This window comes from Macaca nemestrina, chromosome 12 (assembly GCF_043159975.1).
Source record: "Macaca nemestrina isolate mMacNem1 chromosome 12, mMacNem.hap1, whole genome shotgun sequence".
NCBI classification, from domain to species: Eukaryota; Metazoa; Chordata; class Mammalia; order Primates; family Cercopithecidae; genus Macaca; species Macaca nemestrina.
Genome location: NC_092136.1, coordinates 38276017 through 38300020, shown reverse-complemented (window position 1 = coordinate 38300020; position 24004 = coordinate 38276017). Strand labels below are relative to the sequence as shown.

At 42.9% G+C, this 24004-nt stretch overlaps 1 long non-coding RNA gene across 1 annotated transcript in view; it reads right to left on the bottom strand.

The window, feature by feature from the left end:
- The window catches only part of LOC105463294 (uncharacterized), a 444863-nt gene extending 421097 nt beyond the window's left edge, over window positions 1-23766 (bottom strand). Inside the window, exons 1-2 of the long non-coding RNA XR_003013881.2 lie at window positions 23646-23766; window positions 22306-22469 (exon numbers count right to left, since the gene is read on the bottom strand). This is a non-coding gene — a long non-coding RNA (uncharacterized lncRNA). The remainder of the gene's footprint in view (window positions 1-22305; window positions 22470-23645) is intronic.
- Between the last annotated feature and the right edge of the window lie 238 nt (window positions 23767-24004).

The following is a 24004-nucleotide window of genomic DNA, read 5'->3' as shown; positions in this document are numbered from 1 at the left end:
AAAATAAGACAATGTGAAGTCAGGTAAACACTGCGTCTTAATAGGAACATGTCAAACTGCCCTGGGCAAGCTTCGTTCTTCTGAATGAAGTAATACAGAAAAAGTCCATTAGTTTAATGTGTTAGTTTGCAAGCCACTGAAAAATCTTAGCCATGTCAGTGAATTAACCCAGACACATACTGGAAGATGCCCCACCGTGGAAAGCTGAGATGCCCACATTACATAAGCAACATTGTCCTCACATCAGCTAACGTATTTTTAAAGAACTGAAATTTTTATTGCTTTTTTTTTTTTTTTTTTAGAATTCCTCCTCTTACTGCACCCATCTCACCACCCACATGCTCAGCTCAATCATCTCATCAAAGAGAGAGTGAAACTGTTTTTCTATAGCCTCCCCCATTCCCATCTGAACAGAGTTCTCTTGAAACCCATTCATCAACCAGAAAAAATCTCAACTAGAACATCTTAAAAACACACAGAGAAAGATAAACAGAAAACTGAATTACACTTTCTTGGACATTTCAACCCCCAGTGGGCTTTCAAATTCCATTTTGGGTCATTATTGGGTAGCTTCATTGATTCACTACCAACCAGTCACCTCGTGGTTTCAAACAGAGCTCTCAGTCTGCAAGAATGAAGATGTTATCACCGAGAAAGTGAAGGGCCTGGGAGACAGCTGGTTGCTTTTACAGGGACTGACGTATCTGGAACAAGAATCGGCCTGGCTTCTGAATATAAACAGGAATTAGTAAGGTAGACGCAGAACAAATAAGCACAGTGATTGAGAGACGCTTCCCACAAAGCAAGTTCCCATAGAGGAGGGGAAAAGACCAGACACCTGAACCCTCCGTAGGATCTCTCCCAGACTCAGAGTTAAAAGGAAAACAGGCTTTGGAGTTGACAACCCTGATTAAGCATGTTGGTTCGGCCACCTCATAATGGTATGTGCCAGGCAAGTTACAAAATGCTGAGTCTCCATTTTCCTGCTGGGGAAGTGGGTGCAGTAACACCTAGCTCACAGAGTTGTTGGGTGTAATTTGAACTAACACAGGAATTCATGTCTGGCCAATCTTGAGGACTAAATAAATGGTGATATTCTTTGAGGAGGGGAAGACAAGCCAGGCAGGATACAGTGAACATTTTTAGAAGGGAGATTTCCAAATATTATCTTTTAATCCCAGAGGATCAGGCAACATCCACCAACCAGAGCAGGACAGACCAGTTGAATTCACTGTCTAGCTGTCTCCATCCAGCTAGAGGTCAGGGTTACTCTGGTCTTTCCAAGGAAGAAAGCAAGGATCCTGTTTTTAGATCAGCCTATGTCCCTCACTAGCCTCATGCTCTTTGGCGTCTTTTTCTACAATTTTCAGGATAAGTAATGTAGATGATTACCCATGAGGGTAAGCGTCTACATGTCATCAGAAAATTTGATTAAACACCCACCCATGGCTGTGGTTTGAGAGATTTTGAGGCACAGACCAGAAAATAAACAGGGGAAGGGATTAAAAAGAACAAGAATTACCAGTTGGAAATGGCATCCTTCACGGATGGTGCATTTGAGTTATTGGAGTTTAATCATAAACCCATCATTTGGAAATGCAAAACTCACTGATGTGCAGGGCTTGACATTTTTCAGCTGATGCGCTCCCTGCCAAATGAGATCTCACTTGCCTGAGTGGGGCAAACAGGGACACCAAGGTCATTTCCAGGGGCCTCCCTGGGTCATTTCCCATCACTTTGCATGCCAGCACACTTTCTGTCTCTCTTTTTCTGTCTCTCTTTCTTTCTGGTGATACACACACACACACACACACACACACACACACACAAACGCACACACAGCCACAGATTCCCGTAAGAATGATAAAAGCAATGGCTAAAGCAAACTGACAAACAGCCTTCCCGAAGTAAAAGGCTCATTGGCCCAGAAGGAATCTCAGACATCATGTCCCCTATCTGTCTGATAAGATTTCATCTAAAATCTTTCCTGGCTGAGTGGAGATCAGGCCAGTCCAAAAGATCACCATAAAATCGATTCCCACATATTCATTCATTCATCCATCACAACAACAGATACGTATTAAATGGTAAAGATAATAATAATAGAAGCGTGCATTTATTAAACCCCTACAGTGCACCAAGCATAAGGGTGAGCAAAGCAGGCACTTTGCACAGAGCTAAAGACCTTCCACAGGAGGAAGATATTAAATAAATAACTGCAAATAAAAATGGATAGTTACAACCTCTAGCAAGTGCTGTGAAAGACAGGAGGTTCAGAGAACTCTAAGAGTGGCCAATGTGGAGACCTGCCTATATCTAGGGATAATCTTGGTTTGTTCAAGGAACTAAATGAAGGCCAGGGTACTCAGAGCAGGTGGAATAAGAATCTAGAGAGATGGGCAGGAGCTAGACAATACTGGTCTCCCTGAGCATAGGAAGGATTTTATTCTTTATCCTGAGAGCAGTAGGAAGGTTATCCATGGAATTAAATCTTAAATAAGGAGGACAGCACAGGGCTAGCTTACATCCGCTTCATCAGAGCATGGGCCTCTGGAGTCCAGGGTTGCAGACTTAGACCCCCTTAAAGCTAAACAGTATCACAGAGAGAAAACATTCTCTATCCATCCCCCACACCAGGCAGACGCCCTTTCTCAGAGGCTGTTTATGGGTTACAATCATTTGAATTTGACACATTTATTGAGTTACCCCCACCTCTACCCAATGTCTGACCTAGTGTTGGCAGCTGGGAAGACGCAAGTAGACACAGATAAATAAACCAAAATCTAGGACAAAATATTACAGGTGCTAATAAAGGACGTACTGAAAATGCAGCCAAGAGGGGCAGCAAGGTTCGACCAAAAGATACAGGGCCTGGACCCTGGGCTGTAGTCATGACTGTGCCACTTATGAGCCGTGTGACCTTAGGAGGACACCTCTTTGAATCTAAGTCATTTTGTGGCCCTGAGAGCAAGTTTTGTGCATTGAAAAGACTAATGAGGAGTTTATCTTGAATTTTAATAGTCAATTTACTAAAGTTATAAATTTAAAAACTTATTTTCTCTTTGGGTTTCACATTCAACTTATTAATCTTTATTTTCCCTTACAAATGGAACAAATTTTAATGTCACCTTCTTTAGTCACTTTTAAAGAGTCTTTAACCAATGCTTGATTATATTTGCAAACTTAGGTAATTACATTTCTTCAAATTGTCTAAACTACATTCAGAAATTCAATTTCACTTTCAGGGCCCCAATTGTCTGATCAATTAATGTTCCCAAATACTTAATCTAATAATATGCTTATAAATATGATTGATATGAATTTCCATTTAAAGTTGTATGGCAATAATTTATTAATATACATTTTAAATTAGGATAACATAAATATTGTTTTATCTTAAATATTACAAGTATATAGAAATGCCAAATATGGTCTGACTCTTAGTACAAAAATGTTTATATGATGCTTTGAATCATCATTTATATATATAGCTAAGATTTCCAGGAAATTAAAGATACTTATCCAGTAAGAAACACAAACATCATCTTTGTTAACTGAAATTACCTTTCAAAGAGCTGTTAGGCTGGACATAAGATTTGGAGATTCAGACTTCCTTGTGATGGCTTTTACAAAAACTAAGAAAACTATCAAATCATCCAAAGAAATGTGGGGAGTTGTAATTGTCAGAGATGTTGGTGGCCTTGATGTGACAACTGAACTCTATTTTTCGTGGTTATATCAATGGTTTTATAACTTCAAAGGAGGCATGGTCAAATCACGGGACTCAAGTTATACGAAACCCCTGATTCAGCCATCTAGTCACAGATACCTGAAACTCCAGCCCAGCTCAATCTCTTGATTAGACTACGTATTTTCTTTGGTTCCTAAGATCTCTGTATGTCTCTTCTGGCTCATGTTATAGACTCTTGAATGCAATAGAATCTAAAAATATGTGAATGTCTTTTCAGTCTAACTCTAAAGATCTTTGTGCTTAATGGAATCCTGCATTGTTTCGCTACTGAATTTTGGATATCTCACATAACTTTGTCTGACTTGTAGCCACAATGTATGAAGTCAATCTGCTTACAACTTCTTGTCTCTGGGCTCTGTGTCTCTTAGGTGCTGAGAGTTATAGAATTGTTAAGAATTAAATGAGAAAATGCACGTGAAAGTCACTTGTGAGCCATAAAGCACTGTACAAATATTAGCACCTAGCAGAGAGTGAAGCACTGAATGGGCATTTAAACATATGGATAGATAGATGAGATAGATAGATAGATGATAGAGATAGATAGATAGATAGATAGATGATAGAGATAGATAGATAGATAGATAGATAGATAGATGATAGAGAGAGAGAGAGAGAGAAATATGATGAATGCACCATGAGAACATGTGGAAATGAGAGATTACTTCCAGCCAGGCATCCAAGGAAAGCTTCACAGAAAATAGGGCATTTAGATGGACCCTGACAAATGGGTAGGATTTTAACTGACTGGCAATAGACGGGAAGCCTGCAAAAGTCCATTTGGAAATATGTACAGAAGGCACTCAGCATAAAGCTGGCACTGAGTTTAAGAGTCAGGGCTCCTCAGGGCACACTATATTCTTCTATTCACGACCTTTCTGACCCTCCTACACTTCTCACTTCCTGTATTTTAATGTGGTTTTAATTCTACATCTTTATTACTTAGGTAAGAGTATTTTCTCTTACCATATAGAAAATACTCCAAGAGGGTGCTGAGGGAGGCCCAATGCTCTCTCCTAAGTAGGCTGACAACATCGTCTAAATTGTTAGTTCTGTCCATTATAAGGGGTTCCCATAACTTCAGGTATAAGGACTTCTGAATGATAAATTAGACAAATTTGCATGAAAGTGGTACTGGTCCTAGGTAAGAGAAAATCATCTAAGAAGCCGTCGCAAATGTATAATGACACTTTGGGGTACATTTGAACTTCAATCCAGATGATTCAGGTATACGGGCAGACGACTTCTATTCCTTGACATTTGTAGCAAATTACAAAAGACATATATGCCAAAATAGTTTTTGAAATTATGATATGTGTTAAATGTTTATATTTAACAAAGGTATACTTCTAATGTTAAAAGCTACAATGCAATATACTTAGGTTATTCAAAAGTTAATTTCGGATTTATGTAATATGTTAATTCACAGTATACTGTAGGCATTTTGTTCAGTAATGGCATATCAGTTTAATTACGAACATCTTCCTCTTTCAAACCTACATGTGCATTTCTAGACAATGTTAAAAGCCTAACTTTGAAAGCTTTAGGTCTCTGTGCAGCTCAAAGCCAAATGACCTCCCTAACTCCCAAGGTCCCTCTAACTCTGATAGGCCCTAAGCAAGACTTTCACAGGTCAGCAGTCTACTAAGTGGAAACATTATTCGTTCATTTTTATCGCAAGTGTTGTTCATCTGTCTAGTGAAGCTTAATTGTCATTATTTACAAAGAATAAATGACTGCTTGGGAGCTCTGTGTACCCCAGTGAGCCTTGGACTGACTAGTAGGCTTCCCTGTAGGATGATCCATCAGAGGGATCCCCCAAGTTCCTCAACGGGGAATTCATTTGTCTAGGGCCATCCAATTTCTTTAGAGAATAGCCTTTCAATGTGCCTGCCTTGGGGATAGAGCCTAGCTCCTAGAAGTTCCATTGCAAAGGTGGAGGGCCACCTGTTCAGAAAGCAGACATTAAACCTCTTGTTTCCAACACCACTCTTTACTCCTACTGCTGCTCCTTATACCTTTATTTTTTCATTTCCTGATCTTTGCCCACGTTCTAAAGGAAAGATGAGCCCTCTCTCAGTTGAAGTGTCTAAGCTATAGTTTCCTGTCTCTTGTAGCTTCAGCCTTCCTTACACCTTCTAGAAATGTGTTCTCTCTCTGCCAGGAACATGCATTCCCAGAGATCTCATGACTGGTGCCTTCTCATCATTTAAGTCTTAGCTCAAACGTCACGTCCTCAGGAAGGTCTCCTATCTAAAGTAGCTCTCCATCCCGAGCCCTTTCCACCTCCACCTCCACACCCTGACTCCTGTTTTTCATAGGGCATTTGTCACTGTCAATTACATCTTGCTCATTCATTTGTTGATCCTCTTCATCCCCCAACCAGAATTCATTTTCCACGAGAACATAAATTTTGTTTGTAAAGTTCTGCATTATCATCAGACTTTAGGCACCTAGCAAATAGTAGGTACTCAATAAATGCTGGTTAAATGAATAGAATCACTCATTTGTTCATTCAACAAACATTCGTCAAAAGTGTATTTGGTACCAGGAGTTGTGCCTATAAAGGAGAATTTCATTCATTTATGCAGTGTCTTCCTGCTTCCCTACCTCTTCCTGCCTCCTCTGCCCATACTCCCCGTCAGTCCACGCGCACACACACACACACACACACACACACACACACACAGAGGCTGGCTCTGTCTTTGCTGCCAAGTGGCTGGCCCAAAATAAAGAAACCCAAAAATGGGGTGACCTTGTACCCATGGCCAACTGTAATGCAGAGCAGACGGTGGCAGCCAGCCAGACAATGGAAGCTGAATGTTTCTCGGGCTCAGCCTAGTAAATATTCAACTCTAATAAAAGCCACGGTCCAGTGAGCAATTAGAGAAAGAGGCCCAGGTGTCACTGGAGAGGGTTGTTCTTATTTACAAGAACACATGGAGCCTGGTGAGCAGGCAGCCCTCCTCCTTGGCCTTGACTTTATCATAGCAAACAGGCCTGACCAAGAGCTTTCCTCCAGACACTTGCAGCTGGCTGGGAAATGAGTGTGATAGTAAACACATGTTGCTTCGCTTGTGACCTGACAAATCAGATTACCTGCCTCAGACGCACGTAGGGGCTTTATGGTGAGGCTATCTAAAAATCAAGCTTTCTGAATGTACAACTGGTTTGTTGTTTGTTGGGGTCTGAAATTGCTCAGAACGCCTTGCAGTCACGTGGAACAGAATATATTTTATTTTATTGTCTCCCATTCCAACGGAGCTAACACCAGCCTTGTTTGTGTCAAGGAGCCCAAACATTATCATTCAAAGGCCGTATTTACAAACGAAGCGGGATGGCCATAAAACTGATGACCTTGCTGCTTCTGGAATCTCATAAAAAGTTTCCAAGCTGCTCCTCCCCAGAGCAAATAAGGGTGTTGCAGTTGCTAGTCCCCTGGCAGGGTTCCAGCTGGGGCTATTACATTCCTCCCTCATAAATACAGACTTGTCTGCCTGACAGGGTGCTTAACTCTAGAGGTGCTGCTGTGTTTGGAGCATTTAAACCCAGAGGCAGGGGCGACACAGAAAAAGAAACAAAAGGTGTCAGAGTTGTGGGAGAGCAGGTAGGGAATGGTGAAAAGAGGCAACGTTGATTGAGAAAGTGTCATGTGCCAGGCACTGTGCAAATGATTATTTATGTATTTTCTCATTCAAACTTTGTAACTTACTCATAGGCCAGCCCTCAGTGGAAGCGTTAACACATGTGCCCATGTATTGAAGGTCAAAAGACACATGCCAACTACATTTGGCATTTTTGTTGGGGTCGCAGTGGATATTGTTTATTAACTGGGTGTGTTTTCCAATGGTCTTTGTGGTAGAAATGGCCCATTGATACAAATGCAAGAGTCAATGGGCCATGTGTCTGGGTAGGGCTTCCAGGAATCTACTGTTTGAAGCTCTTTGAATGAGGATGATGTGAATCTTAGGAGAACCATTTTATAATCAAAAGGGTGGGGCAGGCGTGGTAGCTCACACCTGTAATCCCAGCACTTTGGGAGGCTGAGGCAGGCAGATTACCTGAGGTCAGGAGTTTGAGAGCAGCTGGCCAACGTGGTGAAACCCCGTCTCTACTAAAAATACAAAAATTAGCCAGGCATGGTGATGTGTGCTTGTAATCCCCGCTACTTGGGAAGCTGAGGCAGGAGAATCGCTTAAACCCAGAAGGCAGAGGATGCAGTGAGCCGAGACCACGCCACTGCACTCCAACCTGGGCAACAAGAATTAAACTCTGTCTCAAAACAAACAAACAGACAAACAAAAAACAGAGTGAGAAATGGCAAAACAAACAGAAGAGCCTAAAATATGGATAGCACCGTGGATAAGTTCCCTCACCCCAATCTGCCCATGCTGGGCTCCTCGTCACCATAAAAAAAATAAACCCTTCCTTGTTGTGCCGGACACTCTAAGGTGACCCCCATGATCCCCACCCGCTGGTGGTCATGTCTGTATGTGCTCTATTCCCCTTGAATATGGGTAGGGCCTGTGACTTGCTTCTAACCAGGGTGGCAAAGGGGATGGAAAGTGACTCTGGTGCTTGCGTCATGTTATGTAAAGCTTCTTAGCAGGCTTACTCTCGAGATTCTCCCTGCTGACTTGATGAAGTAAGCAGCCTTGTCGGGAAAGCCTACATGGCAAGGAACTGCAAGTGGCCTCTAGGAACTGTGAGTGGCCTTTAGGAGCTAAAGTTAGCCTCCAATCAGCAAGAAGCCAGGGCACTTAGTCCCACCGCGGCAAGGAAATACATTCTTGCCAACCATTTGAATGAGCTTGAAAGTGGATTCTTCCCAAGTCAAGCCTCCATATAAAAATGCAGCCCACCTGACACATTCATAACAGCTGGTGAGACCCTGAGCAGAGGACTCAATTAAACCATGCCTGGACTCTTCATCCACAGAAACTTCGAGACAATCAATGCATGTTGCATTAAGCCATGATATTTGTGACAATTCGTTACGCAGCAATAAATGACTAACACACTCCTTTACACAGCTCTAGTCAGCTTTTCCTTATGTGCAGCCAAACTGATAGAGTTGGTGGATACACAGATGATCATCTAGGGAGACCTCCCAAAATGGGAGGAATGGTAACTGATGCTTAGAGAAGGTAGAAGAGCAGGGATTGTCAGCAACTGAAGAGACAGCTGCAGTCTTAGAGATTTTTCTCCCAAGAGAAAAATTGAGTATTCTCATTCAGAAGGCCTTTAGCTGCTAACTATGTGGATGCTCTCCAAAACATCATAAGTGATTAAGAAATAGGAAAAAGAAAGTTTGTTTGATAAACCTGTGGGGTAAGTTTTTTCACTGACTAAGGTAGGAGAGTAACAGTTTTCGTTTGATATTCAAGCCTCTTTGTAAGCAATTGGCTGCCTTCCATTCAATTATCAAGATGTGCCATAATTTACCAAGTCCTTCCTCTAATCACAGACTATTTGAGATGCCTTCCATTGCTAAGATTTTTCTTTTTTTCTTTGAGACAGAGTTTCACTCTTGTCGCCTAGGCTGGAATGCAATGGCGCCATCTCGGCTCACTGCAATCTCCGCCTCCCAGGTTCAAGCGATTCTCCTGCCTCAGCCTCCCAAGTAGCTGGGATTACAGGCACCTGCCACCATGCCTGGCTAATTTTTAAAATATCTTTAGTAGAGACGGGGTTTCACCATGTTGGCCAGGCTGGTTTTGAACTCCTGAGCTCGAGTGATCTGCCCGCCTTGGCCTCCCAAAGTGCTGGGACTACAGGTGTGAGCCACTGTGCCCGGCCCCATCTCTAAGATTTTTAGATTTGTTGGAAATAGTTTTGAAATCCAAACATAGCAATACAATACCAGCTGGCATCTTGTGAGCACTTACTCTGCAAAGTGCTGTGTCAAGCCCTTCACTTGGATTATCTCTTTCATACTCACATCCATCTTGCAAGGTAGGAATGATTATTAACCCCACATGACAGAAGAGAACACTGAAAGGTTCAGCAGCCAGCCAGCAGGGGGCAGGGTTCAAACACAGGCAGTAGCCTCCATATCCAAGGTGTTTATACACTAGGTTATTCATTCAATGTAAAAAATGGAAAATAGAGAAAAATAGTAATAAGAAGGGGAAGGAAAAATTTTCCTTTACTCCAAACACCCGAGAACAACTACAGATAACTTTCTAATATATTTCCTAATAACACAGAAATTAGACTAAATATACAAATGTATATCCTGTATCTATTTTTTTTTTCAGTTACTGTAATGCCTTCAAGGCTCCTCGTAAGCATTGACCACCTTCTATTCCATTGTCAAGATGTGCCATAATTTGCCAAGACCTTCCTCTAACAGCAGACAATGTGAGATGCCTTCCATCTAAGGCTATTACTAATAATGCTGCACCAACCATCTTTGTGCATAAAGTTTTTTCCACATTTGAAGTTTCCATATAAGGGTAGAATTCCCCAAGCGGTATGATCGAGTCAGAAAGGATGAGTACACCCTTAAGGGTATTGACACTCCCTGGTCTGGATGGCTCCAGCTCAACGATGCCACAAGAAGTTTGGGAGACAAGAGAAGGAAGACCTGCGTCTCTCAAACAGGAATGGGCCCTTCCCATGAACATTCCTGTCTTCAAAAGGGACATGAGGGACTATTTACCTTTAGAAGGCCAGATTTTTATTGTCATCGGGAATACAGTGCTTCTTCCCGACGCTATAAAATTCAAGCCTAATATTTGGTAAACTTCCCTAGTGTTTGTGTTTCGTAAACTGTCTCCCAGCTGTAGCCTCAGCTCTCTTTATATGTTCCTAAATAAACACCAGGTCCTGCTCACTGCCTTCTGGTCAGAGCAGAACTCTGCTGTCACCCAGCCTCTTGGTTCTCATTGGTACCCACCATATTTTCCATTATTTTCTAGATGCTCAAAAGAACAAAAGGAGTTTTTAACTGTACAGGCACAAAAATGTGCTTCGTGTTTTAGGGAAAATAAGTGAAACTTAAAAAAAAAAAAAGAGTTTATTGTGATGGCTAAATGAACCAGGAAAAGCAGTTCTCATTCCATCTGTTGCAGCTCTGTTTTAAATTAGGATGATAGAGCCAGCTATTTGAATGGAAAGGGGCCCTAGGACATCTAATAATGAAAATACCTAGCATTTCCTGAATGTTTACTATGTGCCATGCACTAGGCTAAGTATTTCGCATAGACTGTGTCCCATAACCTCAGCACAACCCTATCAGCTAAATAGACTAATTTTCCCTGTTTTACAGATACTGAAACAAAGAGATGGAGAGATAAATGACATTCCAAGGTCCTACAGCTATTTGGGCCTTTCATTAGAGCCACAATACATTTTAGAGACCAGTGAGGTCTTAACTCTGCTCTAGGGCTTCTAGGACTACTATAGGCACAAGCGCTGTCCAAAAAGGGAGAGTCAGAGAGAAAGACTCCCACCCATCTTACTTTTCTTTCTCCCTGTGGTAGACAGAATAATGGCCTTCCAAAGATGCCCATGTTCTAACCTCTAGAACCTGTGATATGTTATCTTACATGGCAAAAGCAACTTTGCAGATGTGACTAAGTTCAGGACTGGGAGACAGCGAGATTATCTAGGATTATCCAAGTGGGCCCAATCTAATTACACAGGACCTTGAAAATACAGAACCTTTCCCAGCTGTGATCAAAAGGAGTTGTGATTGTGGAAGAATGATCAGAGAGATGCAATGTTGCTGATTTTGATGATGGAGGAAGGGCCATGAGCCCCAAAACTGGAGTTTCTAGAAACTGGAAAAGGAAAAAAAAAAAAAAAAAAAAGCTGCTACCACAGAACCTCCAGAAAGGAATTCAGTCCTGCCAACATCTTGATTTTAGCCCAATGAAAGCCATGTGACTTCTAACCTGTTCAACTATAAGATGATAATCATGTGTTTTGTTTTGTTTTGTTTTCTTTTGTTTTGTTTTGAGACCAGAGTCTGACTCTGTCTTCCAGGCTGGAGGGCACTGACACCAACTTGGCTCACTGCAACTTCTGCCTCCTGAGTTCAAGAATTCTCGTGTCTCAGCCTCCCAAGAAGCTGGGACCACAGGCATGTGGCACCATGCCTGGCTAAGGCTGGTCACGTTGACCAGGCTGGTCTCAAAGTCCTGGCCTCAAGTGATCTGCCTGCCTTGGCCTCCCAAAGTGCTGGGATTACAGGTGTGAGCCACCATGCCCGGCCCAATAGTATGTTGTTTTAAATGACTTAATTTGTGGTCATTTGTTATGACAGAAATAGCAATTTCATATACCCCTGTGTTAGGCAAATCATCTCCACTATGTTTTTGAGATTGATTTTCAGTGTGATCTTTTATTTGGGAAAGAAAACAAAGGGGACTTTTCCTGTTTTTTTTTTTTTTTTTCAAAGTTGAAAACTAATTCCTCTTTTTTTCCCCCAGAAGAATAATGCTTATGCCTGGAGACAGAATGGGCTTTTTCTGTGGTCACTCCATGACAGGCCATCAAGCCCAGTGTTTACTTAACTGCAGCACCACTGAGTGCTCAGGAACCTCCCCTTCTGAGTCAGGGCTACAACTATGGGCTCTGATGCATAATCTAGCACTAAATATTTGATGAAAAGCTTTGTCACTCAGCCATTCAACAAAAATCCCTCAGGATGGATCAGACAGTATACCATGCATTGGCAATGAAGGGATGAATGCACCTCAGTCCCACCACTGGGAAACTCAGGCACTTACATTACAGTGACTACAATTATGATATGCAGGGCAGGTTCTATGGTTTGTTTGACCCCTCTAAACCTCATGCTGAAATGTGATCCCCAGTGTTGGAGGTGGTGTCTAATGGGAAGTGTTAGGGTCATGGGAACAGATCCCTCTCAATGGCTTGGGCCACTCCTCATGGTAATAAATGAGATCTTGCTTTATTCATTCCCCCAAGAGCTGGTTTCTAAAAAAGATCCTGGCACCTCTCACCTCTCTCTCTTGCTTCCTTTCTCATCATATGATCTCCGCACAGCCATCTTCCCTTCCCTTTCCTCCATGATTGAAAGCTCCCTGAAGCCCTCACCAGAAGCAGATGCTGGTGCCATGCTTCTTGTGCAGCCTGAAGAACCATAAGCCAAATAAACCTCTTTTCTTTATAAATTACCCAGCCTTGGGTATTCTTTGACAGCAATGCAAGCAGACTAAGATGGCAAGACAGATCATAGACAAAGGCTACCTAGCTCAGTCCTACCTAGCTCATTTCCAGGAAATGACATCTAAGATAAGGCGTGAAAGATAAGTGAAAATTGACCAGGCATAGAAGAAAAGAATATTGTTTTGTGTAGTAGGAATAGCAGGGAAAGAGAGAAGAAATGGATAGCTTCCATGAGTCAAGAGAATGGTTGAAATACAGGTTTAAGGAGATGGTGGTCAGGATAGTTGAGATAAGAGAAGTAAACCAGAGTGGGTACAAAAGGCCTTGTGAGCTAAGTTTAAAATTCTCTCGAGTTTACTATCCCTGAATGTCCATTACCTGATGACAAGGGGAAGCCATGGAAGGTCTACTGTAAACTGACACAGAGAGATACCAAACACAGGGCCAGGACAGAATAGGGACACAATAAATACCTGTTGATTCTGAATTCAAGTTGGTGATTCATATAATCAAGGTGTGTGAAAAGTGCAATGGGAGCAAGGAGGAGGGACGGGCTAGCTCTACCTGCAAGGGATGGGAAGATTCATATGCAGGCAAAGTTGGCTTGGGCCTTAAAGGGTGAGTACCACAATGGGTGTGTTAAGTGACTTGTTATTTTTCTCTGCTATCTTTAATTAGCACACACTGACAGTCTTTGGAGTCCATCACATTCTCAAAGACCTTCGTGCCTTGAAAATCCTGCAAATTCACACCTCTATTTCTAGTTTTTTTATTTTGTACTAATGATGTGTCGTCATAGTATAATGTTGGACTAGCTTTCCAAAGGCATGTGGTAGAAACTGTCCCCATCCCCAACAACCTTCTTCCTTACCAACAAAACATTATTTTTATTCAAGACAGAAAAGTGCCAGCCCTGGGTTGGTGGGGGTTAAATCATGATTGACCTAAGTCAGCCATGACTATTTCATTAACTTGCCAGACATTTTTCCAGGCTCCCTTGCATCTAAGGGCAGTTATGGGACCCAGTTCTGGTCAATAATATTCTGGTCATTTAGATATAAGAGTGAATCAGCTGGGAGGGCTTCTGGGATACTTTTGTTTCCTCACTGATAAAATGACATAGTCATTCCAAGAAAAGGATCTTTTGCCACGCCACACTCCTACTCCTTGTCACCTCTCTACTTTTGAATACTGTTGTGATATCTGGAGACATGGCAGCCATCTTGAAACCATGAGACAACAAGAATCAATTACTTACATAAATATGGAGATTAAAAAGTGTCTGTCAACTCAATAATACTGTGGAACTGCTGTTCTCACTTTAGACTACTTACCTCCAGACATCCTGTTATGTGAGATAATCAAGCTGATATGGTGTGGGCCACTATCAGTCAGGGTTTTATTACTATAGCCAAATACATTTAAAATTATATAGATGTTTCCAGAAAGAGGACTACCTTTCTTCTCACCAGCATTATGTAGCTCTAAGACTATCAATAAAGTGGCCAACTAGCCACATGAAGATGCAAGATATTGTTTACCCAATCCAGAAAACAGAAAAATTTCTTCCTTTTATCTTCCCTTCCCAATAATGACTCTTCCTTGGCTAAGAGGAGATGTTTGCACTTCAGATTTCATACTTTCAAATATCACCTATTGCTTCATCGCCCTTTATATTTGGCCAGGCCTTTATTCATGGTGGTCATTCTGGAGACCCCAGCTGGCTAAGAAAATTGAACTTGTCAAAAAATCAGAGTGAGATTCTCCTTGGCAACCTCAAAGGTAAGCTGTCACCAGCCCTGTCAACAGTCACAGCAGAAAGAGAGCTATTTATTCATCTAAGACCTTCATGAGTCACAGTCTAAACATTCTGCAAACCCTCCCTGGCAAGTCATACCCTGCCCTAGTCTCTGGGGAGAATGCTTCCCACCCAGAGCCACTTCAACACAACAGACTCTTGGCTTTTGGCTGTCTAATCTTTGGGCTGCACAAGTGGTCGTGTTATTAATGACTCTGAGTCATCATATAGGGCATTTTATCTGGAGTGTGTGTAAAGAAGAGGAAGATGGAGGCCTACTGTAGCCCAGACAAGAAGTGAGGCTTCCCCTTGCTATGCCTCTGCCTCACTGTGTGCCCTTCAAAATGCAACCTATTTCCTGCATTATAAGGGTTCAAATCTCTCCACTTCTTGGTTACCTCCTTTTTTTTTTTTTTTTTTTTTTGAGATGGAGTTTTGCTCTTGTCACCCAGGCTGGAGTGCAGTGGTGTGATCTTGGCTCACTGCAACCTCTACCTACCAGGTTCAAGTGATTCTCCTGTCTCAGCCTCCCAAGTAGCTGGGATTGAAAGCACCCACCACCAAGCCCGGCAAATTTTTAGTAGAGACAGGGTTTTGCCATGTTGGTCAGGCTGGTCTCTAACTCCTGACCTCAGGTGATCCACATGCCTTGGCCTCCCAAAGTGCTGGGATTACAGGTATCGGCCGCAACGCCCAGCCGTGACCTCCCCTTTTAATGCCCTCTTGTTTGTCAGTGTCAATCAGCATTCAAAGAACTGAACAATACTCAAGTGGGTTCGCACAGTGCTGAGGTGAGAGAGATGGTAGACAAGGGCTCTGTTTTTTATATATATATATATATTTTTAATTTTAAGCCTAGATTTTTAATTACACTTTTTCATTTTTGTTTTAAATTTCTGCTCCATGCCAGTGTATACAGTGAATATGACCATCCCCTTTGAATCTGAAGCCTTGATGGCACCTTCCATGCAAAGCTTGACTCCGTGTATGTGGTTTAGTTGTTACTTCTTTCAGGAAGTCTCTTCTGATTTATTTAAGTGGTGCTCCATTTATGAGTCCCTATAACACCTTCTACTTCTTTAACAAAAGAGCTTATCATACTGGTAATTTGGTCACTCTTATGATTGCAAGGTCTGCGAGAGTAGGGTCTATCTCGTGACCTATGTCAAGAACATTTTCTGACACATAGTGGGCACCTCGAGTAACATACAGTGAGTGAATGGGTAGAGGGGCCACCTTCTACAGCCTTCTACAACTGAGCAAATCCCAAAACTGGCCTTCAGGACCCCAAACTTGCACTAAGCTTGCTGGAGAAGATGGGGAGAGGACTGATCAGAGGGATGTTTCTGACATTCTATCATTCTGTGGTGATGGCAACATCAATACCTTGTGGATATGGACCAAGGCTTATACTTTTCTGTGCAATAAAAGAGAATCTGGCTGGCCACAGTGGCTCAAGCCTGTAATCCCAACACTTTGGGAGGCCCAGGCAGGAGGATCACTTGAGCCCAGGAGCTTGAGATCAGCCCAGGTAACATAGTGAAACCTCATCTCTACTGAAAAAAATTAAAAGTTAGTCAGATGTGTGGGCATGCTCCTGTAGTCCCAGATACTGAGGAGGCTGCGGCAGAAGGATCACTTGAGCCTAGGAGTTCAAGGCTATAGTGAGCTATGATCGCACCACTGCACTCAGCCTGTTCAACAGAGTGAGACCTTGTCTCAAAGGAAAAAATATATATAAGATGGAAAAAATTAGTCTTAATATTATAGGCTTGCTGCAGAGATTAAAGGAGATTGCATGCTCACAGTCTGTGGCACATAGTAAGCGTTCTTTACATGCAACTGCTCTATTATAAGCTAAGAAGGGACTAAAAATCAAAATCAATTTTTCTTCCTGTTATAACATATCCCTCCCACCTGAATGTCTGCCCCAGTGTGGTGTTGCCAGGGGATGCTAGGTTTTATCTGGCTATCTTTCAATGCCTAATATGCCACCTAATTTGAAATCAGCTGGCACTCACACACACAGTGTACCCTCTTTTCCATAAATTCAGATTGTACCTATTTACCTGGACTTACCAAGAACTTGCACTGTGACCTTTTCCAGATGCAGTCCAGCTTTTAAGATTTTATGTGTAATCCCCATCTCTCCTGACCTTACTGGACTTTGTATCTGGACTCTCTGGAGTATGAGTCCAAGCAGCCCTCATAGACTCTGGCATGGGTTTGTCTGCTGACTCTCCTGGCTCCCCATTTCCTCAGCTGAGACCACAGTCAACTAGCCAGCTGGCTTCCTGCCTGAACAACCAAACCCCCTGGTTCCAGCACAGAAATGCTACCCAGGAAAAGTGTATGGAATCCAGTGTCCTTGTGTTTCCTGTCCATTTCCAGCTCATGACTGGGATGGGGCTGAGACCCTGTCCTCAACAAGGATAAAACCTCCTTGGAAATGGCTATATGCCCCACACCAAAGGACCAGAAAATTGTCCATTAGTAGACACATGTGAGTGTGGGAGTGAACCCCAAGAACCTATCAATTACCCTGACCTGAAAAAACACTATCAACGTAAAATGCAGCCCAGAGAATAAACATATCCCAAATCAGTTTCAAAGTGTGATTGACACCAAATACATTCATTTTCGGGGAGCCATGTTAAACAGGAGAAGGAGGAAACTCATTGAGCACCATATGCCTGACATATTCTCACATAATCCACACAACGTCCTGTAACCTTGATAGCTCTGTCTTTAAGGTGAGCTGTGAAACTCAGATCGGATTAGCAATTTACCCTAAAAGTTACATATTAAGTGGCCAAACATGGATTCAAGCCCATATCTGTCTCCAAGCCCAAGGTCTAAGCACTCTCATTCTCCCATACTAGACATAAAAAGGTAAAGCTGACCTTCTGGAGACGATTACCAAAGAGACATAATGCCTCCCCTTGGTAGACACTCTACCCTTCTCCTTTCCCCTGCAGACTCTCTGTTGAGATCCTGCCCAGTTAGCCAGCAGGCCTTATTCTTCGTAAGGCCTTTAAGAAGGCCCTCTCTACTTAGAAAGGCAGTAGCATAGAGTACAGTCATTAAATCTGGTTCCAGAGCCAGGTAGCCTAGGTTCAAATCCCGGTGCCACTACTTATTAGCTGTGTGATGTTGGACAAGGTGTTTAGAGTGTCTGTGCCTCAGTTTTCTCTTCTGTAAAGTAGGGACAATACTAGTAATCTAATCTATCGCATGGGTGGTTGTGAAGATTGACAGAGTTCATATGGGGCTGACACATATTAAGTGTTCAATGAGTTTCAGCTACCAGTATTACAAGTTAATTTTATAAAAATTTGACAAGGTGTTTTCAAACTCATTGGGCAGATGAGGGAACTGAGGCAGAGAACAGTTAATATCGTGTCCATGGTCACACTGCTTATCACAGGGAAAGACAGGATCGGTTAAAAAGAAAAGGGGGGGTCTCCCGATTCCTTACCCAGGGCGCTCTCTCCTCCTGCTCACTTAACCAAGAGGCAGAAAAAGCAATTTACCTGTTAATGCAAGACATAATCTCCCCTCCCTGAAGTTCTTCCTGTCACATGAACCACAAAGAAGTCACCACCAACATCCATTTATTTATAAACCTACAACATTAGCCTCTTCACTTAAAAGCCTCTTGGTAACTTGCTGGTTAAAAGCGTTTCAGATTCTGTCAGAGAAACAAGCTCACACTGACATCTTGTCTCCATATGCCTTTGAAAACCTGCTGAGAGTCCCTTAATCCCTCGCTGAGGAACGTTCCTCTGCACTGTGTTCTAAGGTTTCCACCGTTGGGTGTGGGTATTTTCTGAAAGCTCTCTCTTTTGAAAAATTCCCATGCTTTGAGTCATGCCAAAATCAGAGGGAAATGAATGCTGCCAAAAGTCCCAACATTTACATAAGCTCTTAATCAGCCCTCTAGTTCATTACAGTGTGACATATCAGTTACACTGCTGTTCAGGCAAAGAAATGGGGTCTCGGAATCTGCAGAGGGCCCTGGAAAATTGTGTTCTCTGAGTGGAAGTGGAGCAGGTTCCAGCTTCTCCCTTTATAAAAGTTCGATCTTGGCTGCATTTGTGTTGACGTATTTAGTAAATATGTATTGGTTTCTTAATATGGGGACCATAATAGTGGATGGAGAGACAAGAATAAGTAAAAAAGATATGACCCCGACTTTATGGAACTTATAGTCCACATGGACAACAGACACTAATCAAAGTAAGGGATACTGTGAGAGTGTGCAGCGGGGGACATAAACTTGACCCCATCTGGGGTTCAAGAAAAGCTTCTGCTAGTAAACGACGCTTCACCTGGAATCTGTAGGTTTGGATAGCAGGAATGTCTAGGCAGCGTAGTACAAAGCTGGGTAGACGAAGTAGAGAGAGTAGAGGAAATGAAGATAGATGAAGCCAGTGAGCTAAATATGTCTTTATTTTAGAGCTGTGGGAAACCGCTGAGAGCCTGTAGCCACCGTGTCTAAGGGCGTCACCATCCTGATTATAATAAAATATTCTCGCTGTATTATGGTTATTTCCCTGTCATTGGCATAATAGCTACTATTTTGCCAGCACTATGTTTATATACACACATATATATATTTACATTATATGTGTTTTTATATACATAGAGACTATATATACATACACACACATACACAAACACACGGTCTCACCAATCCTTGCCCCAACTCTATAAAGAATATACTATCATTATGCCCATTTTACCGATGAAAAGAAGAAGTCTCAAAGAGGGTAAATAATCTGCCTATGACTACACAGATTAGACAGGTTGGAAGGCAGATCTCTCTGATTCCGAGGTCCAAGTTTTTAACAAATCAATACTGCAAGTTCCCTGCAGTCGGGAGCTGGGTCTTTCTGATTCTGCTTGGTTCGCTAATGCCTGGCCCACAGGCATTACGGGTATATGGAATTAACTTCGTTGCTTGTCCAAGCCTCCTGTCCCCTACTCCTCACCTAATCATAGGTGACACTTCTAAAGCCCTTACTTACTGCATGCCAGCTATGGTTCTAGTGCTTCATGCATATTTTCTCATTTTCATCTTTGCCACAACCTATGAGGTAGGTACTATTATTTTCATCCTCTCCATTTTTCAGACAAGAGAACTGAGTTACAGAAGCATTAATAGCTTCACTAAGGATACACAGTAATAGGTGGCCCAACAAAGATTCTAACCCAAGCAGACTGGATCCAGAGCTTGGACTGCTAACAACTAGAGATTATTGTTCCTCTCGCAATCCAGCCACACGAATCTCCTTTATGTTTGGTGCAAAATATGCATTGTTATTCACCTCCAGCCTTCACAAATGTCAATGTCTCTTCCTATGCATTCTCCTACCCACCTAACCTCACTTTCCCTTGGGTTCCCTCCTATCCATCCTCCAGGACTCTTGGTCAGTGTCAGGTGCCCCTCCTGTGTGTGCCCCCCACATCACCCTGTGCTTCCCCTTCCCAGCACTCAGCACATAAACTGGGTATTTCAACTACAGGTTCACTTGTCCACCTCCCACCCTTGACTTGAAGCTGCACAGGACAGGGTCCCAAGCTGCCCAGGCATTTCTATGTCTACAAAGCCTGCAGCTTGGCAGGGGCTCTAGCATTACTGTGAAATGACCAGATACGTTTATAAATAAGTGAGTAAATATTGAATAGTTTTTTGTACCCTAAAGTGGTTTAGCACATAGCAGGCCTCATTCAGTGTTGCTGAATGAAGAATCAAGTGTATAATGTTATTTCAGAATTGAATTTTTACTTGTGGTTTTCTTTTTCTCCCTCTTTGTTTTCAAAGCCCAAAGAAAGACGACAGAAGAACAAAGATGAAGGATGAGGCCGCTGGTTTACAGGAAGGGTAAAGGAAAACGACCATCCAGATTTTTCTTCCAAGTTTAAGAAAAAAAAAACCCTGAGGTCCTCCTAAACCCTAGGCATTTGAGCAGTCTGAGCGGTGGCCTCCTGGACTCCTTGTCTACCTGTATCTCCTGAAGCTTGGAGCCTGCAACAGCAGGCACAGGACCTCCACTGAGAGTGCTGGAGGCTCTGAAATGGAGCGCGGAAGCTGCCGTGAGCTGTGATTGTTCCTGAGCCGCAAGGACAGTGGCTGTTCTGAGCACTTCAGGAAGTACTTGCTCCAAGGGGCCCTTCCAGCTATTGTTGTTAGTCCTGAGCATGCTTGGCTGGCACCGGGACAGGCTGCCCTCTCCAGGCCAAGGGTTGGTCCAGGGCACCAGGGGCAGGAAGGCGAAGTGGGGAGGTAGTGGGGGAGGGAGGGATACACAAACTAGGAAGGAGTCTTGGGCCTGGGCTTCTCTTTTCTTCAGGCCATTAATGCCAGGAGCCACCTGCCTCTAGGTTTATTTCTGTCTCCTCTGGCCATATACTGCACAGATTCATGATAAACCAGATGCTGCCAGTGATATCTTGACTGGGTCCATAAGAACTATCGAGTGCCGTGAAAGGGACATGGGTTTTAGAGTCCAACACTCTAGCTTGCATGCTGGCTCTGCCTCCATGTGTGCCCTTGGGCACTTCTGAATCTCCTCTTCCTCTTCCTTTTCCTCTTCCATAAAAAAGAAATGATAACCAGCTTGAGAGGTCATAAGGATGAGATAAGCTAAGATTAATGAACTTGTCAGGTATACAATGGCAGTGGGAAAATGCTAGCTTCCTCCCTTCTCCTGAGCAGCTGGACAAGGAAGGGGTGGGTGTCGGGGGAGCTTGGGCAGCAGATGTCATATTTCGATGTGTTCCTCCCTAGCTCAGGCTGCAAGGCCTGGGCACTGAGCCCACTCCAGCCTGAATTCTCCCAACAGCTGGTCAGCTTCTCTGCTTGTCCTTGCTCGTGACTCCTGACTGAACCAAGAAAAGCCTCTGCTTTGCTCCAGTGACAAAAAAATAAATAACAAGAATGATGTAACACGTGTCTCTCAAGGCCACCAGCCACAGAGAAAGTCCAGGCATCCGGATCTGTACCCCAAATCCATACCAGCATTCCAAACCAATCCCCTGCTGTCCCTCGATTCTGGAAACTCCTGTGTTAACCCTCTACCTGCGGGCAGCACTGCCTTCCCATTGTCTCATGACCAAGGCCACCAACTCTGTCACTGAGGCACAAAATTGGCTGGAGGCAGGAAATGAGTTCCTAAGCACTAAGTCTTTGCAACCTGATCTTTAGTAATAATTTATTACTATATTATACTAGTTTAATTAGTAATAGCTAATTATTAATACTAAGTAAATTACTGGTTTATTCAGCAATAAATAAACACTTACTGAGCACAATATGCCAGACGCTCTTCTAAACTCTTTATGTTAACTTATTTAATCTTCACAAACACATTTTGAAGTAGGTACTGTTCATAACCCCATTTTACAAAAGAAAAAACTGAGTTTTAGGGAGTTTAATTGCTGAACCAAGGCCCCAGAACTGGTAAGTTGCAGGTAAAATTTGAACCCATTTCTTCAGATGTCAAGTTGTGTTTTTTTGTCTTTCCATCATGCTACTGACTCCCAAACCAAATGAAACTGGCAGCCTGGATTCTTTCAGAGAGATGTTGTAAAAGAGTTCCCCCAGCAACCTCACCTGTTAAACCCCCAAACTAAGTCTGAAGAGCAAAGCAGGAGTCTGACTGCTCTTCAAAGGGAGAGATGTCAGGAAGCACGATGTAGTGAATCCTCTTTCTGCTAGGTGCTAAGAGTGTAATCCTGGACCTGTCAGCGGCCCTCTCTGGTATTCAGGATCCTCATCTGTAAAAGGAGAAGATAAAAGTAATTTGGCTTCAGACAAGATTCCTTCCAACCCTGACATTCCATAATCCTATGAAACAGCTACCATTTATTATTTCCTCTGTGCCAGATACTGTGCCGAGTATTTCACATAATCGCAAAATCATCGCAGCCAACAAATAGCTGCGATGGAGCTGCAACTGATGGAGCACTGGTTATTTGCCAAGCTCTGCTGTATGTACTTCCCCCTGTATTATCTCATTTAATCCTCAGAACAACACTAAGAGGAAGGTATTATTATCCCCACCACCCTCAAGGATCTAAGGCTCAGAAGAATGATACAAATCTACTCAAAGTCTCCCAATCATTAACTGCTGCTCTTGGGGTTTGAACTCAGATTTTTCTGACTCCATAACCCGTGCTTTTAACCACTGTACTACTTCAAGTGCCCCCTCAACATCAGGCAAGGACAGACACCAGGAACAGGTTGTGTTGGTTTTGATTATCCCACTGACTCTCCATCTGCAGTTGTTTTCCTTCCATTCTGATCATCAATCATAGTGTGACTTAAATGGGTCAGAGAAGGAGTCCCCAGCTGCCATGCACAGCCACAGCAGCCACCCCACAGTCCTTTCTGTGGGCTTTCTGGGCAGCATTCGTGGAAAGTCCGATCTGTAAAAATAAACTAACAAGGTTGGGGGCGGGGTCCCCTTATTTATTTAGTCATCGCTCCCCAAGGCTAAACTGGTGGCCTGGCAACAGTGAGTATTTTCTCTGAGCTCAAAAGCCAACTCCAAGTGGTCAGGGTGAACAGGTTGGGAAACTTGAGAACCACACAGACATCAGGAAAAATTCCATGAGTGGTTGTCTGTGGTCAAAGGATGATATGGCCCTGAGTTTGCTCTCCCCAGGAGAACTTGGAAGCTGTCCCCTTTTCCACCTCCCACCTCACTTGGAACTAAGTAAACCAAGAAATTCTAGGAAGCAGCCCAACCTGAAAGAGTTGGCTTCTCCAGGAAAGGAGAGAGGAGGGTGAAGAGGCCCAGGGTCTGTCCGTCTCCAAGGGATGGTGGGTCACAGAAGTCACTGACCAGCACTGCAGGCCAGATCTTGCTGGTCCGGCCATGGATTTTTCTAATCCTGTGGGCTGAACTGCACCCAAATGACTGCAGATGGAATCAGAGATGGAGGTCTCACCAGTCAGAGGAAAAGTATCCAAGTATCAGGAGAGATGTTGAGGCATAGTTCCAGGAGGAGCCATCTAAAAGCAGGCAGAGTTTGAATTGAAAGAAACTTCCAACTTGGGAAAAAAAAAAAAAAAAAAAAAAAAAAAGCATTTCTGTGCGGTCACTCCCTATGAGGCAGGAGAATAGGGTCTGGAGGCAGGGAACATAAGGCCGATTCATGCTGACTTCCTAGAACTAAATCAAATGGAAACACTTCAGCTATGACAGGAAATATCCTCTCCATTTACATAGAACATACACTGAGTAAATGACTTTGTAACTTTTTTGTAACTTTACTTCTTCCTCTTCATTTACATAGGATGTACACCA